The sequence below is a fragment of the Rhamphochromis sp. 'chilingali' genome (assembly GCF_963969265.1).
Source record: "Rhamphochromis sp. 'chilingali' genome assembly, chromosome: 4".
Classification (NCBI taxonomy): domain Eukaryota; kingdom Metazoa; phylum Chordata; class Actinopteri; order Cichliformes; family Cichlidae; genus Rhamphochromis; species Rhamphochromis sp. 'chilingali'.
Window position 1 is genome coordinate 42,773,630 of NC_137948.1, and position 15,971 is coordinate 42,789,600.

The window sequence follows — 15,971 nt, forward strand, 5'->3', positions numbered from 1 at the left end:
TCCAGCAGCTGTCTGGGTGGCTGGTCTCAGACGATCTTGGAGGTGAACCTGCTGGATGTGGAGGTCCTGGGCTGGTGTGGTTACACAAGGTCTGCGGTTGTGAGGCCGGTTGGATGTGCTGCCATATTCTCTGAAACGCCTGTGGAGACGGCTTATGGTTGAGAAATGAACATTCAATGCACGGGCGACAGATCTGGTTGACATTCCTGCTGTCAGCATGCCAATTGCACGCTCCCTCATTGCTTGTGGCATCTGTGGCATTTTGCTGTGAGACAAAACTGCACATTCCAGGGTGGCCTTTTGTTGTGGGCAGTCTGAGGTACACCTGTGCACTACTCATGATGTCAGATCAGCATCCTGATGTGGCACACCTGTGAGGTGGGATGGATTATCTCAATATAGCAGGTGTGCCCACTACCACACATTTGGACTGATTTGTGACCACTGTTTGGGAGGGATGGTTATATTGTGTATCTGGAATGAATTTTAGGTCTCTACGTCCATCCCATGGGGAATGGGAGCAAAAACAAAAGTGTTGCGTTTATATTTTTGTTGAGTGTATAACAGAGTTTATTACGGATGAGTTCTTAGCTGAAACAATTCCTGTATGACAAAGTTTTAATTATTAGCAATATGAATGTGTTTTCCTGTATGACTCCTGCAGTATTTAGCCAGTTTTAATCTCTCTCTCTCCTTTTAGCTATTAGAAAGTTATTACTCAAATCAAATCTGGCTCTCCCTATTTTATCCTCCCCTCTAAGTTACCATAAGTTTATGACACTAAATAAACTAACACTAATACAGACAACAAAACCAAAAACTAGAAACTAGAAATAAAAACTAGGAAACAAGGAAACTGCACTGGAAACAGAGAACGAAGAAAGACCAGGAGCTCGGAGCAATCACACACAGCACAGAGTGGGTACATGAGGGTTAACAACATGACAACAGACAGAGGAAAACACAGGGATTAAATACACAAGGGAGTAACGAAGGACTCAGACACAGGAGGAGCACAGCTGGGAATAATCAAGCATAAAGAGACAACGAGAAGCAAAACTCAGCATACTGAACACAGGACACGGACTATCAGAATAAAATCTGAAGCATGGAACAGACACAGACTTGACACTGAGACGTGGAAACATGACAGACTCGGGAGCAGAGGAAACATGAAACACAGAGACAAAAGTAACTAGATGTGGAACACAGGGAAGACACTGACAGAGAACAAAGACTCAGAACTAAGCACATAATACACTGAGAAAAATAAGGAGAACAAGAATACAGAATTACACTTTCACTAGAGACATGACACCAGGAACACAGGGGAGGCACAGAAACAGAACAAAACACTAGAAACTAACTACACTGAAGAATATTAGTAATAAAACAACACAAACATGGAGTCGCCAGACCACGACAGCCTTACCTCAGCTAATAGGGACACGCAGACGTGTGCACATTACTTTTGTCAGATTTACTTAACCATTAAAATACAATGACCCTAACCCCCTTAGCCCTACGTCAGGATGTCCCAAGGACATCACAGCATGGCTGTCTCTGAATTTTTTAAATTTGAATTACATTTGAATTAAATTTTAATAAACAGAGATCATTATGTTTGGACAGAATGGCCCAGGTGTCCGACCGTCTGACTAGTCCTCTCATATCCTGTGTCAAACCAGTTGTTACCAACCTTGCAGTGAAAATGGACACAGCTCTTAAAATAGACAAAGAAATAAATACAGTAGTGAAAGCTGGGGCAGCTCTCTACAGTTAAGCTTTTTATTTCTTTTCTTGGCTGCCCCCGAATTCTGGAATGAGTTATATCTGTATTATGTCAGCCCCAGCATTTTAAGTGCAGCCAGTAATACACAACAGTGTTAATATGTCTTATGTTAAAAAATTCACTGATTGTACAGTTTGATTCAATTCAGTTCAACTTTTTTATATATACAGCACAAAATCACAACACCAGTCACCTCAAGGCACTTTATATCTTAAGGTAGACCCTACAATAATACATACAGGGAAACCCCAACAATCATATGACCCCCTATGAGCAAGCACTTTGGCAACAACTGCTGTGGGGGAGGGGAGGAAGGCAGTACAAAAGGCATGCTGTGGAACAGAGCCAGAGATTAATATTAAGTAATGATTAAATGCAGAGAGCTGTAGAAACACATAGTGAGTGGAAAAGGTGACTAAAGAAAAAAGAAAACCACTCAGTTCATCATCCCCCAGCAGCCTACACCTACTGCACTGTAAACCAAGGGAGGATTCAGTTACCTAATCCAGCCCTAACTATATGCTTTAGCAAAAAGGAAAGTTTGAAGCCTAATCTTAAAAGTAGAGATAGTGTCTGTCTCCGAAATCTGTCTGCAGGGGATGTTGAAGGGATCATAAATTTAAATTAATTATTCAAATCAAAGTCACCTACAAAATTATCTTGTCAAATTTAACAACAGATGAAAATTACTTAAGAAAATCATTGTAGGATTTTTAAAGAATTGTTAAGAATAAATAATTTATCAGATAAAACTTTCTACGATTACAAAGGGCAATGACTACAGGAGAAGCAGAGGCTTACACTGCACAGTAATTCGATTATTAAGTCTAGGTGAAGAAATATGGTCAGTATTTTTCTCCGGAAATGGTAGAGTGGAGGTGGCAGACCTTAAGACTGGGAAAGGAATGGTGGTGATGAAACAGTGGTTGTGCAGATTAACAGTAGTAAGAATAGCTAACAGGCATTAAGGCATTAAGCTGTAGAAATCCTAGAGGAGTGAAGGATGAGTTTACTATTTGTGGACAGAATATTTGAATCCCAGTGGTTTGGGCGAAGGTGATCTGTCTTTAAAAAGTTCAGGGTGGTTGAGGAATGATGTGAATTTGTCCACAAAAGGAATTTTATTCATAGTCCTATATCCAGATGGGCAGTTGACGCAGAATAAGCACTTTATCATCTCCAATCCGGTGTCATGCCTCTGTTTGGCGGTCAACAAGGTGCACAAAGTCTTGCTTGAGGCTGACTACCTTTTGATTCATTAGTGGTGCAGTTGCAGGAGCTTTGTGGTGTTTTATTTTCAACAGCTGCAGAACATTTGGAATAATGTATTTCTCAAAGGTACCTGGATAGCAGAAGGTACAGCTATCATGCACTTCCTTTGTCAGACCATAGAGGTGCCAACAACTAGCACCATTGGTAAACGCGGCCTTAAGATAGTGATAGATGATGAGCAGTTAGTGAGGATTGTAGCAAGTGAGCGCTGTGGTGCAACAGTTGGGGCAGTGACAGCAGGATCAGCAGTGGCGGCAGCAGTACCCAAACAAGAAAAGTGCCAACTGCTGCTTCTGCAGGAGCGAGCTGTGTAGCTGTCTCTGCTAAAGAAAGGCAGTCTGGAGGAGAATTGTTGAAGGACCCAAGTAGGGGGACACAGCAGTGTCCGGTGGAGAGCGGGCCATTATGAGAAGTGTCTTGGTGAGATCAGTTTTGGTGTCCAGTAGCTGTTGCTTCTTTGGTGAAACAACAGTCCTCAGTGTCACTGAGCTGACCGAGTAGCATCTCTCTGGTAGCGACCGAGGCAGTGCCTTAAACATCGTCTTGCACAGGAGCACATGGTCAGGAGAACTGAACTGGTCACTCAAGTGGTCCCACACCAGAAATAATACGTTTCTGTATCCATGGTTTTTTTTACAGTAAATAAAATTTGTTGACCAGCCAAATCGCCTCTGCTTGTAGACAAAGAATGTGTCTAGCACTAACCTTGCTGCTCTTTACCAGGACCCAGGGCATGTGCCACACTTGGGACTTTGGCTTAGCCCCAAGAATGGGCTACCTCTCATTGGCCAGAGGCTCCTCCAGTGGCTAAATCGGAGCAGGGGAGTGTGGTGTCGCTGGACTGAGCACTGAGTGGAGGGGCAGTAACTGCTGTTACCACAGCAGGAGGCCCACAGAGAAGCCATGAGCTTAGTTGGTCCACTCTGATAAAACTCCATGATAAGCTTTTTCTTGCTCCTATGGTCCGGTTTCAGATGGCAGATATCATCCTGTAACAGTGAATATGCCAGCAGGCAGGCAACATACTCATCCTTAGCTTGAAGATGTTCTGTTGCTGGAATAAGTCATTGATTAGGTGCAAAACGGTACTGCTTTTATAATTTGACTTATTGCTCTGCTTAATCGACTTGAAGATGTGTGGCTGTAGTATACACTGACCGACAAAAACCTTAAAAATTCCTGACTGTTATTATATTTTTAAAAAACAAACTCTGTATTAGGGCCTTGGCACAGGAGCTCCTGGGTCTCCGGTGCTGTCAGGCAGTCGGAGATCGGCTGCAGATCCTTTTTTTTAAAGGGTGTGGATCCATGGGCACCAGTCACACCTGTCATTTGGAGGATTATGGAAGAACTCCATGACACATTGGCGTTTGCTTTTTCAGCACGAGTGTTTAGGTTGTGTAGATGTCTTAAAATAACATCTATAAAAATGCCAGGAGCACATTTTATTGTAATGAAGTTGACTGGTTAATATCCAAATATTTGCTGCACACAGATTGTGCAGGATGTTACAGTAAAGAAGTGCCAGACAGACTAACATAAACAGACAAGCTGAGCTGGGTGACCAAGCAGAGATAATGTGAATGTCTCCAAAGAAATCCTTTTGTCAGTGATCACTTATTACTGTTTCTCCCCTGAGAAATTAAGCAGAGTCATTAAACAGTGCTCAAACACAGAATGGTGGAGAAAGAGAGGAATCATGTTGATTATCAACAGCTACTCCATGACTGCATTATGTCTCTGTCATGTGACCTTGGCTAAGAGAGACAGCAGGTGGAAGGGTGATTGAGGAAAATCATTTGTGAATATTTATATATCTACATGTATATATATCCTGGATGTCTTATCTAGTGTGGGTTTACTTCAGTTTATTAAATCTAAACCTAAAGTGGTTTGAAAATGGCGACACAAATGAAACAGACGGAGTTTACGATTGGAGTTTTTAACCTGCCCTTTTAGGAATTATAATTTGTAACATAGTCAGTGTTGTGTCATCACACAGACGAACTGACAAAGTGCTAGGCCCAGTATTCTACAGTTCTGAACACTTCTAACCATTTTCTGAGGACCAGCATCATGACCATGTCGAGCGTTTCCTTCATTGTGTATCACTTAAGGAACGTATCCTCCCAGTGTGCCTCTAGGTGGCAGTATGCTCACAACCATAGAAGGCCAAACGTCCAACCTCAGGCTGTGCTCACACTGTGCGAGAGGAAGCCACGCCTGTGTGGCTGTCACTGACGTTTTTTTTGTATTTTCTTTCTAGAATAAGCAGGACAGTAAAAGAAAATAAAGCTGTGAATTTTTCATTAGTGTGTGTGTGTACTTGGTCTGTTCTTTTCAGTTCTGTTTTTATTTATATAATAGGTGGTAGTGATAATGTCATATGAATGATATTGCTTTGTAACTTCTCTGAACTGCTGATTGGCTAGGTTCTTTTCAAAATGTAAAACCTCTTTAAAAACATTTCTTTTTAAGGGAAGCTTACATTGTTGTTAAAGCAACCTCTGTTTGTGTTCATTTGCATAGGTACATTCATTCGCTCTTCTGTCTCTAATCTTTCATACCTGTATGTTTATTATTACCTTTCTTCTTGAACTGTACTGAAGACAAACTGGCAAACAGGACAACTGCCCAGAATTGCATCATCCTTACAGCTTGCTGTACTGCATCAGTTTGATGAAAATGGAAAATATTCTGCTGAGAAGATATGAAGCCTTCAAACTGTATTGTAATGAAATATTCTTGTAGAACTGCTGACTCTAACAGCTCAGCATTGTTTTATATATATGTAACATTTGGACTCTCTCAGTTCTGAAATGTTTACGTACTGTGTTCATGGTGTGTCCCTGCTAGCTTTAAAAACTCTCCCTGTGGGTGTATGAGTGACAGATGCTTCTTAATATCCATACGTGTCATAACTGTTCCACTGTCATCCATCAACCGACTACCACAGAACAGCAGTCTCTACATGTTTGCAGCATCACTTAACATTAGTATTGGTTGTGCAACGCTCTATCATTCAGTATGAATATAATTCCTGGGAAACTGGATTGGGGAAAAGAATTGATCGGCAGAAGGAGGCAGGTTTCACACCGGGATGTGGATTTAAATTCCATACAGCGGTGAAATGATTAGTTTTCTTGCCACAATATCTTATATAAAAATAATAAGAATGAAAGCACAAGCTATGGTCAGGCAGAAACCTCCATCATATCAGAGACGAACGACAGCAGCTGGACCCGACTGATTTTTTATCAAAGGCCAATATCAGCAGAGGGCTTACGCTGCTGCCTCTTAAAAACTTTCACAGCGGGGGAAAGCTGGTGCCAGAGGCTTTCTTCCTCCGTAGTATTTATTGGACAGAGGTTTTTATTTGACAGAAGTTCCAGTTGGGTAAAGACTTGAAAGAGTGGGTGTACTATGCTTCGACTCGCTTTCTTGTTTAAACTCAAACCCAGAAATCCAGAGGGATTAAACTTCTGTCATTGCAGCCATGTCCTGCTCTGAGGGACTCACACACACACACTTAGAACACACAACCCTTGCAAGTACAATGTGTTTTTCTCAAAGGAACTAAAACTCATACAGCTCTTCCATAGTTGTGCTTCACAAGAGGTGGCAGTCCCATGCATGTATAAACGTACATGTTGTCTTTCTTTGGGCTCAAACCGGCATTCCTGCACCTGTTTAGCAGAGTGAAACTGAGAATAGGACATGACTCCTGACTCTCTTCCTGTAGTTTTGATGCTTCGAGAGCAGCAGGAGTGAAGGGGCTGCTCCACACCATTAGGCCTGGGTTGGGGTGAGGGGAGCTCAGTGAAGCTCCCCCGACTCTGTCTCTTGCTTCTGTACAAGTCCAACCCCTCCCTCGTGATATCTAGGAGCTCACTAACAGGCCATACACTGAGCTGCCAGCTGCCAACAGCAAACTCTTAGTGGGCAGCGAAGAGTGTGGAAGACTGGTATTATAGGGGGAAGAGGAAATGTCAGGTTTTTGCTCTGACATTTTTTTCTTTAATGAGAAAAAATGCAGTAGATAGACATAGCACTGGTGCATGTGCTCGCTCCTACCACGATTAATATTAATCTGCTTGTTCTTTGGTTCATTTTGTTCTTTCTTTATGATACATTTCACAGATAAGATGGTGAAGAAAGGTTAATGAATGAGTTATTGGTAAATATGCTGAGACACCTATCTAAACGTATGTTTTTATTCATCTATCACCTTAGAAGCTGATACAATCTCCTTGAGATCAGAACAGATTACTCAGTGGGATTTTATAACAAGTTCTTTTTCTCCTGGGGCACCGTACTCCCTGATCCATAATCATTCTCAGGAATTAATTAATACAATTGCATTTTTTTTACTTAATATGTCATCAAGATTTGCCCCAAAAAAGGCAAAAATGTATTTATTGTTTTTAAATAAATAAATAAATAGGGTGAAAAATAGAATGAATTCAGGATGTTCTTTCTCTCTTGTCATGTTGATAAAGCCTTCTGTCAGTACTTCCAGTCATTTATCTGAACTTGGATAGCTGATCTGAAGCTTTCGGAATGTAGATAAGTCACGGGGACCTTGCTGCTTCAAATATTTGTAAAGACTGTCCTAATTCATAAGGAGATGTAACTTTGGTAGTGATTTTAATTTCATTGCCTACGAATCACAACTGTGCATTTATCTGGGTGGAACATGCATCCACCTGCTCAGCGTGGAATTTATTGATTTACCATGTAAATGGGTGATTATTTATTCCATGATCTCAAGCACTTCTGTAAAAATTGAGCTGAAATCTGAGAGCTGTAGTGTGCGTGAGCCTTGCTTTTCTAAGGTTAAGCTTCACTTTGAGAAGACATGCAGTAGATAGACAGCACTGGTGCATCTGCTCGGCCCTATTAATATTAATCTGCTTGTTCTTTGGTTCATTTTGTTCTTTCTTTTTTATACATTTCAGTATAAAAAAAGACTCCGCCATTAAGGGAAACGTTCTCAACCAAACAGATTGGAGTGTGATATGTCCGACATGTGGAACATTGTGATGTTTGGATGTGAAGATTTTGTGGAAATTCTGGACAGTAGGATGATGAGCATTTAGGACAAGCACAGGTGCAAAGTAAATGTTTTCTAAAAATGCTGCATAAATAATGAACAGTAGTTCTAATTTTCATCAAAGTGCTGTGCAGCATGACAAGACATATCGTAGAAAACACATGTAAGCCAGCAGTGTAAAAGCTGTGTGCAAACGACTAGAACAAAAATCAGTACCCGTGATCTCTGCGCCCTCGGGCAGCACTGCATAAAAAATAGGCATGATGCTGTCACTGGATGGAAATCAGTGCATAGGCTCCGAAACCTCACAAAATCACTGGCTGTGAGCACAGATACCATCGACAAATACGTGTTACAGCTCTATCATCCAAAGAAACAGCTGTATGTAAGTATAACTCAGTGTTGCCTCATTCTAGGAGCAAAAACTCATTTAAAATGGAAAACACTGGAATCCTCAGTTCCCAGATGTTTATTCCCTGTTGTTAAAAGAAAGTTTTTTAAAATGTTGCTGCCCCAACTTATATATATATATATATATATATATATATATATATATATATATATATATATATATATATATATATATATATATATATATATATGTTTTTATATTTTCTATGTTCCATAGAGAATATTTTGTGTTTATGAGAATCATTTTATGATTCCATTTTATTTTATTTCATAAGTTCATGAGATTTGCAAATCATTGCATTCGGTTTCCATGTAGAATGCTAAAAAATGTATAAAACCACTTGTTACAAAAACAAAAAGACACAAATACTTTAGAAATCTGTCAAAAACGTGTTTAGAATGAGACATGATATTCTTATTTACTAAACTAAAGTATACTCACAGTTGAGCATGAACACATAACATTCAAACACTAAAACACAGTTATATTCATGAATGTACATAAATGGCTATAATTTGGACTTTATTAAAAAACTTTGTTGTGTCTTTTTCCTTTACTATTTTTTTACATTTTTTTTGTAAAACTGTAAATTTGCAAAATAAAGAGAATAATAATATTTCAACCTTAAAAATGCGATTTCGATTTAAGGGTTTGTGCATGACGATTTAATCATTTCATAAAAATGATTTTGGTGATTATGGATACTATTAAATTATTTTATTTATTTATTAAATTATTTCTTAAGCACTTTACATTTTACACAGCATAACAACTTTATCACAGTTAGAGGTGTGTTTGTGTGTGTTTTTTCTTTGTCCTCTAAATTAAATCACGTGTGTGACAGTCACTAAACATTATAATTTCTATACTGCTGAATGCTATAGATGTTATTAAAGGCTCTGATATACGGCATCTTCTTCCTTTAAACTGTCATTTAATGATGAAGATGTGATATATTTTATGGGTCCAGTGGGTCATTTCTGAATCATTAACTTTATGAATGTTCAAAATGTTATAAAAATATTTTTATAAAATCCTTCATAATCAGTTCAATATATCCTCTATCTTTAAGCTGTCATTCCTAATAAGAAATATGTTTGATGAAAAAATTAAACTAAATAAAATATAAATATCAAAGAAAAGAATAGAGTGTAAAGAACAATATACTCATGTTGACTGTTGTTCAGCGGCTCAGTTTTGACCCTCGTACACTGAGCACAGGCAGCTCGTGGAGACCTGGAGATGTGAATGCGTGTGTGAGAGACAGATCCTTTTTTCCTCATTTCTTTTCTTTTGTGTCTCCATATTTTTCCATGAAACACACAGATTTTTCCACTGGTGCCCTCCTTCCTTACATGATCCATGGAAACAAAGAACTCTATTTACTTGTTTTCTGTATATTTAAATAACACGCTGGCAGTGTTTGATAGGATTGGATTATTATTTACTTATTATTACTTTTTACTGCCTCGTATTTTGTACAAAAACCCCATTTAACCATTTCATAATGCATACTTCTGATAACGCAGAAACCTCCTCACACAGACATGATTCCTCGTTACCTCTCTGTCTTTCCCTGCCCCGTGTCTGTTCCTCTATCTTAACTAAAGCACCACTGAATTATTTGCTGAAGATCATTAGTTAGTTATAATAACTATATTATGTTAGCTATAATGTTACTTCATGTTCACATTTTTTAAACTGCTCCATCTCAGTATGTCGTTATTGAGCGGGTGGAGGTCTGTTAAGGTCGTGTCCCAGCACATGTATCTTAGTGTCCCTGTCAACAGATGGTGCTAGAGAGCTTTTATTTTGGAGGTGGATCATTGGTTTAATGTAATCCAAACTCACGCTTACAGTGTCATTATATGTGGTCATATACAGTTGAGCAGCATATAGACACACTGCTGAAAACTGTGACAGCACAAGATTATAATGACAGACTGTGTGCGTGTGTGTGCATTCAGTACTTATGGGAACAAATATGTTAGTGTCTATGTTGGTTGTGACGTTTTCTTTTGTAGTTCTTGTTTTTTAGAGCTCCACTGCCCTTCAGCATTTGTTTATCCTTGAATTATTGAATTATCTATTGCTATTTCACAGGCATTGTTACACTACAAAATAAAAATGGAAAAGTAAATAAATGATGGATGTATGTTTGCATTAATTCTATATTATATTTCCTTTTACCTTGAGAAACTAGTGACCTCAGCTGACTCCCCCCTCTCTCTCCCGCTCTCTTCTTTCCTGCAGCCACTTCCAGCTTTCAGTCAGTCGCTTTTAAAGGAGTGGAAAAACAGCACCTGTAAGTCTATTTGATTTTAATCCTTCCTTTTCCCCCGCTCTCTGTTCTCTTCCTGCTCGGCCTCTTGTTCTCCTGTGCTTTGTTTCTCTGCTCTGCCTTTTTCCTCGCCTCTTACACGTGTTTCTGGAGCCCTGTTCTCATATTCTAACTTTTTTGTTCTCCACTTCCACCTCTTCCTTAGTTATTTGCTTCCTATTCAACTTCATTTTTTTTCTTGTAAAGTGAAAAGTGAAAGCATTATTTGTTTTCATTTTTTTCTCGTTCCATTTTTTTGTTATTTTATTATATTTTATTCTATATTTTCTTTCTTCTTATTTGTTTCCTTGAATCACTCCCACCAGCCTCTCTTTTTTTCTTATTGCTATCCCATAATCCAAAGCTCCACAGAGGGGTTTGGCTCCCTACCCTCTGTACTCACTCTCCTGTTGTGTGCATCAAAGGCTGTGTGTGCTTGTGTATGTGAAATTCTGTGTACTTGTGTGAAGCAGTGTGTGTGTATTCATGTCCGAGTTTCCAGCAGAGGATAGTAGTGTTATTTAGCAAAAGAATGTCATGACTGCTTCCCTCTGAGGCGTGCAGGAGTGTGTGCGAGTCATCCACAGAGGACTGACAGCACAGATGTGACTGAAAGATGGTTTAGAACTGCCTGTGCAGGAGAGCGTTGGTTAGCAAATTACTTTACTAAACACAATCCATCAGTGATTGAATGCACAATACATAAAAGTGACTGCAGGCACTCATCAGTCCAATTACAACTCCAAATGATTACTATGTAGTCTGTAAAAGAGACCATAACATCCCTTCATCAGCACTTTAAAGGGACAAAGAACATTTCTGCAGCACATGTAACTCTGGCAATAATCTGAATTACCACATACATGTGTGAGCGTTCATTAGCAGTGAGCTGGATCAGTTTTCCTCTGCTTTAAACCTGTGCATGGATAATATCTGAGAATAGTACTCAGTAATGTGCCCATACTGATCTTTAAAATATTGTGCAGTTGGTATTTTCTATGGTTTGATAAGAAAACAAAATACAGAAAGAATGAATGTTTGTGTGGTTTAAACTGTGACATACGTTCATGCAACTGATGCAGGATGGGTCTAGAACAAGTTTGGTGATGGCGTGTACATTTTATGTCTCCTGTGTGTGTGTGTGTGTGTGTGTGTGTGTGTGTGTGCGTGCGTGCGTGCGTGCGTGCGTGTGTGTGTGAAATAGTTGTAAGAAGCATGTAAAGGGAGGGAGCGTAGAATTTTTGTGCCAGTCACCCCAGGGTGAGGGGATTAAGTGTGAGCCAATTCAGTAAAGGTTAGCGCTTGGTCTCTCACTGAGGCCTCTATCACACACACAAATCACAGAAACGTGTGAGTGAGGGGGGAGCTCCGTGATACTATTACAGGCCCACAGTCGCGCAACCCGAGGGATGAGTTTCCACAAAGCTCATCAAGTCACCAAGGAAATCTGATCAAATCACCAGACAAATCCCAAAAAGACAGAAAGAAATGTATCAATGAAAATGTGCCAGGGAACATTTCTTAAACAAGGTGCTGGATTTGAACTGTTTTTTACTGTTGGCTCACGGACTGCGCTGGTGAACTGTCGAGTTCATTTTGTGTGGCCGACGTTTCAGGATATATTTTCTCCTGTTCTGACATATCACAAAATGGCGGATGGCATCGAGATGAAGCACCAAGGAGGTATGAGCATCTACAAGTGTGTGTGTTTGTGTGTAGTTGTCTGTTCTGAGCACAGCACCTGGCTGTGTGCGTGCATGTAAAGAGAAAAGTTTCCGATATATCTGCAGACTCTGAACTGTGATCAGACTTTGGCTCGTTGAACGCACACCGAGGACTCCAGCACATCTTTATCGTTTCCATTCATAGAGAAATCGTACACAGAGCAGGCCCTCACACTTCTTCAGCAGCTTCTTTCTAGTCCTCCATGTTGAAATGTTGCGAGTCATTCTGTCTTCTTATTTCATTGTGCAGTTTTTGAAATCTCCCGTTTTTAAAGTGTCCGACTTTCAGAGCCTTTTAAAAACTGGTACATAAAAAAGCTCACACAGGCTTTAACTGACGCCAGTGATTAACAGCCACCATGGTCCTTTAGACTGCATGATTTGTTGTATAGAGTGACATTACATTAAAGATCACAAATCAAATTGTAGATCACATTTTCCAGCAAAGGTCCACATTCAATCAAAGCAGCAACACTGTACTTGTGTTGCTTTGGACTGGAAATTAAAGCAAATTAGGTAAATTAACCCATTTAATCCCACCGGCAACAACTGTTGCCGTTTTAACCCCCTGTGACATTAACAACAGTAAACACATTGTGTGTACAGACGTCTAAGGTGTAAAATGCATGCATTCATTTTGCAGGGAAAAAATTGGGTTTATTAAATGAGTTTGATTTTAATGTTTTATTGTTTCCTTTAAGTTGAATGAAACACTGAATTAATTCTGATGATGTTTTACAGAGTATCTGTTGTGTATCTGGAGCACAGTGGTGTAGAGATTAGCAGGGTGGTCCTATAGTAGGACGGCTCTCTGTGTGCATGCTGGCTGCAGGGGCAGATGTGACACTTGAAAAGCCTTGAGAGGCGTTGCACCGATGTTTCCAAGACTGTGATTCTAAATGAATACAAATGGGTAACTAGTCTGGTATTCTTTTAAAGGTCCAGCTTGTTTTCCTGTATGAAGCTGCAAAATTGTCATCAGAGTTGCAGGACTGCTCTCTACAAACCACCATTGTAAGGATAACCTTTGTGCTTCTAAAGATACTAAAGTGTCCGGTGATGAGTGAACGCTTGATGCTCAGTGCTTTGCCTTTTCTTGTTGCAACCCTGATCATGTGACTACAAAACCTTAACACTTCAGATGCATCTTAAACAGCTGTTTGTGTCTAGTTTTTGAGCTGACACCAGATTTATGATAAATTCCCAATGGTAAGACAAAGTACAAAGGGTTTCCTGACGCCTAAAGAAAGTTGAAGAGTTGCTACAATTATCTAGTCCACAGGGTCACAAATGTACCTGCTTGCCAGAGTTGGCCCTGATTCGATGCTCTGGTGCCAGGTATGCCAACATCCAACTACAACTGGTCCCAGTGGCTTAGCCTGCTGCATTCCTTTTGGTAAGATTTACTTTAAACCAGGCCACAATCATCAGCTGTTCAGCAGGTCTGAGTGCCAAAACAGAACCAAAGTGTTTGATGATTCAAAGATAATTTGATGTTTCACAAAATCTTCCATGAACAGAAGTGTGGAGGAAAAATCTTGGTCTGAATTCTTCTGTGAATTACTGCAGAAATCAGTTTCACACAAAAACTGATGGACTCAGTCTGAACCTGCTCGTAGTGACCATCGTCTATGGCGTTATTTTTGTGCCACTCTTCTGAGCGCACGTAAAAAAAAATGTCAGCGCACGTAAAAGAAATTTGCAGGTGCAAGTGTTGTATTTTAAGGATAAATTTATTTTCAGCGAAGACAAACTAAATTTGACTGAACAAAATTCATTCCTGCATGCAAAAAATGTATTTCAGTGTTTGCTATCATCCACACACACACAGTGCACGCTCAGTTTTTGCATTTGCGCTTGCTCGCAATGTGCTTGTGCCCGTGCGTGTTCAACTTTCTGTACACCGTTATATTTGTGCCACAAAACCAGCCAATCACAGACTTGGATGCAAAAAAATCAGATTTTTGTCTCCAATCCGCTCAAAATGACGAAATGCAATATCCCAGAATGCATTTTGTCCAAAACTCAAACGAGGCAGTGGCGGAGGAACACAGAGTGGCAGAGTTTGAAATATTACTCTGTCTGGGTCACAAAATAAACTTTTAAGATATTTTCATGCGAGTATGGTGGCGTGTAAATTTCAAATATCTGCTCGATTTATCAAGATGTCACATATTTGCAGAAGTGCTCTAATGTTTTCGGAGTTGCCTGTTCCTTTTAGCAATACTAAAGGCTGACAGAGGAGCTCAAGAAGATGTGAAGTCAACAGGGCTCCCCATGGTAATCGGAGCACTTGGGGCAATGACCCCCAAACCTGAGATTGAAGGATTGAAGGATAAAAGTGGGGTAACATATATATATATATATATATATATATATATATATATATATATATATATATATATATATATATATATATATATATATACACATATACACATATATATATATACATATATATATATATATACACACATATATATATATATATATATACATATATATACATATACATATATATATACATATATATATATATATATATATATATATATATATATACACATATACATATATATACATATACATATATATATATATATATATATATATATACACATATACATATATATACATATACATATATATATATATATATATATATACACATATACATATATATACATATACATATATATATATATATATATATATATATTAGAGATGGCACAATACCACTTTTTAATGTCCGACACCAGTTTCATAAATTTGGATATCTGCCGATACCGACATGAATCCGATATAGTGTTTTTTAATCAATAAAACTGTTTTTTAAAATATTTTGCTGCATTTTTTATAAGTTCATAATCAATTTTTATCAAAACTGATCAGATCTAACAAACTTAAACCTGCTCCATCCTCCCTGTTCTGGTATTTTAAAGAGTACTTAGCAGAAATATTAAACAACCTAACTAATATGGTTGCCAACTCCCAGCAAAAAAATAAATAAAAAATAGGGAATCACAATCCGCCTCATGATGCTTAATCGATTAGATCAACTTTAATTTAATGCATGATAAAAAAAAATGCACAGAAATCAATAATTTGTCTACAATAATGAAATAATGAAAGATGAAAGATTCAACATCTGTCTTCAACAGAACTGAAGACTGCCCAGACGGTACAGTCCCAAAGGAAAAAGTACTATAGCTTACTAGGGTATTAGACTTAATAGTTCCGATATACAATAATGGACTTCCATACTTTTTACATCACATTAAAACTTTGGTTTAAGATTCAGATAGCAAAACTTTGCTAGATCCGCCCCTTCACAGTTAGAAGCCGTCAGCTACGTAGAAAAAGATCCTGGTGTAGAAGAACAGTTTATCAAGGTTAAA

At 38.8% G+C, this 15,971-nt stretch overlaps 1 protein-coding gene across 1 annotated transcript in view; it reads left to right on the forward strand.

Moving 5' to 3' along the window:
• LOC308395955 (teneurin-3-like) overlaps positions 1-15,971 on the forward strand; it is a gene marked incomplete at its 3' end in the record, with an annotated part of 636,927 nt that overhangs the window by 159,111 nt on the left and 461,845 nt on the right. The window contains exon 2 of the mRNA XM_080881015.1: positions 10,783-10,834. The remainder of the gene's footprint in view (positions 1-10,782; positions 10,835-15,971) is intronic.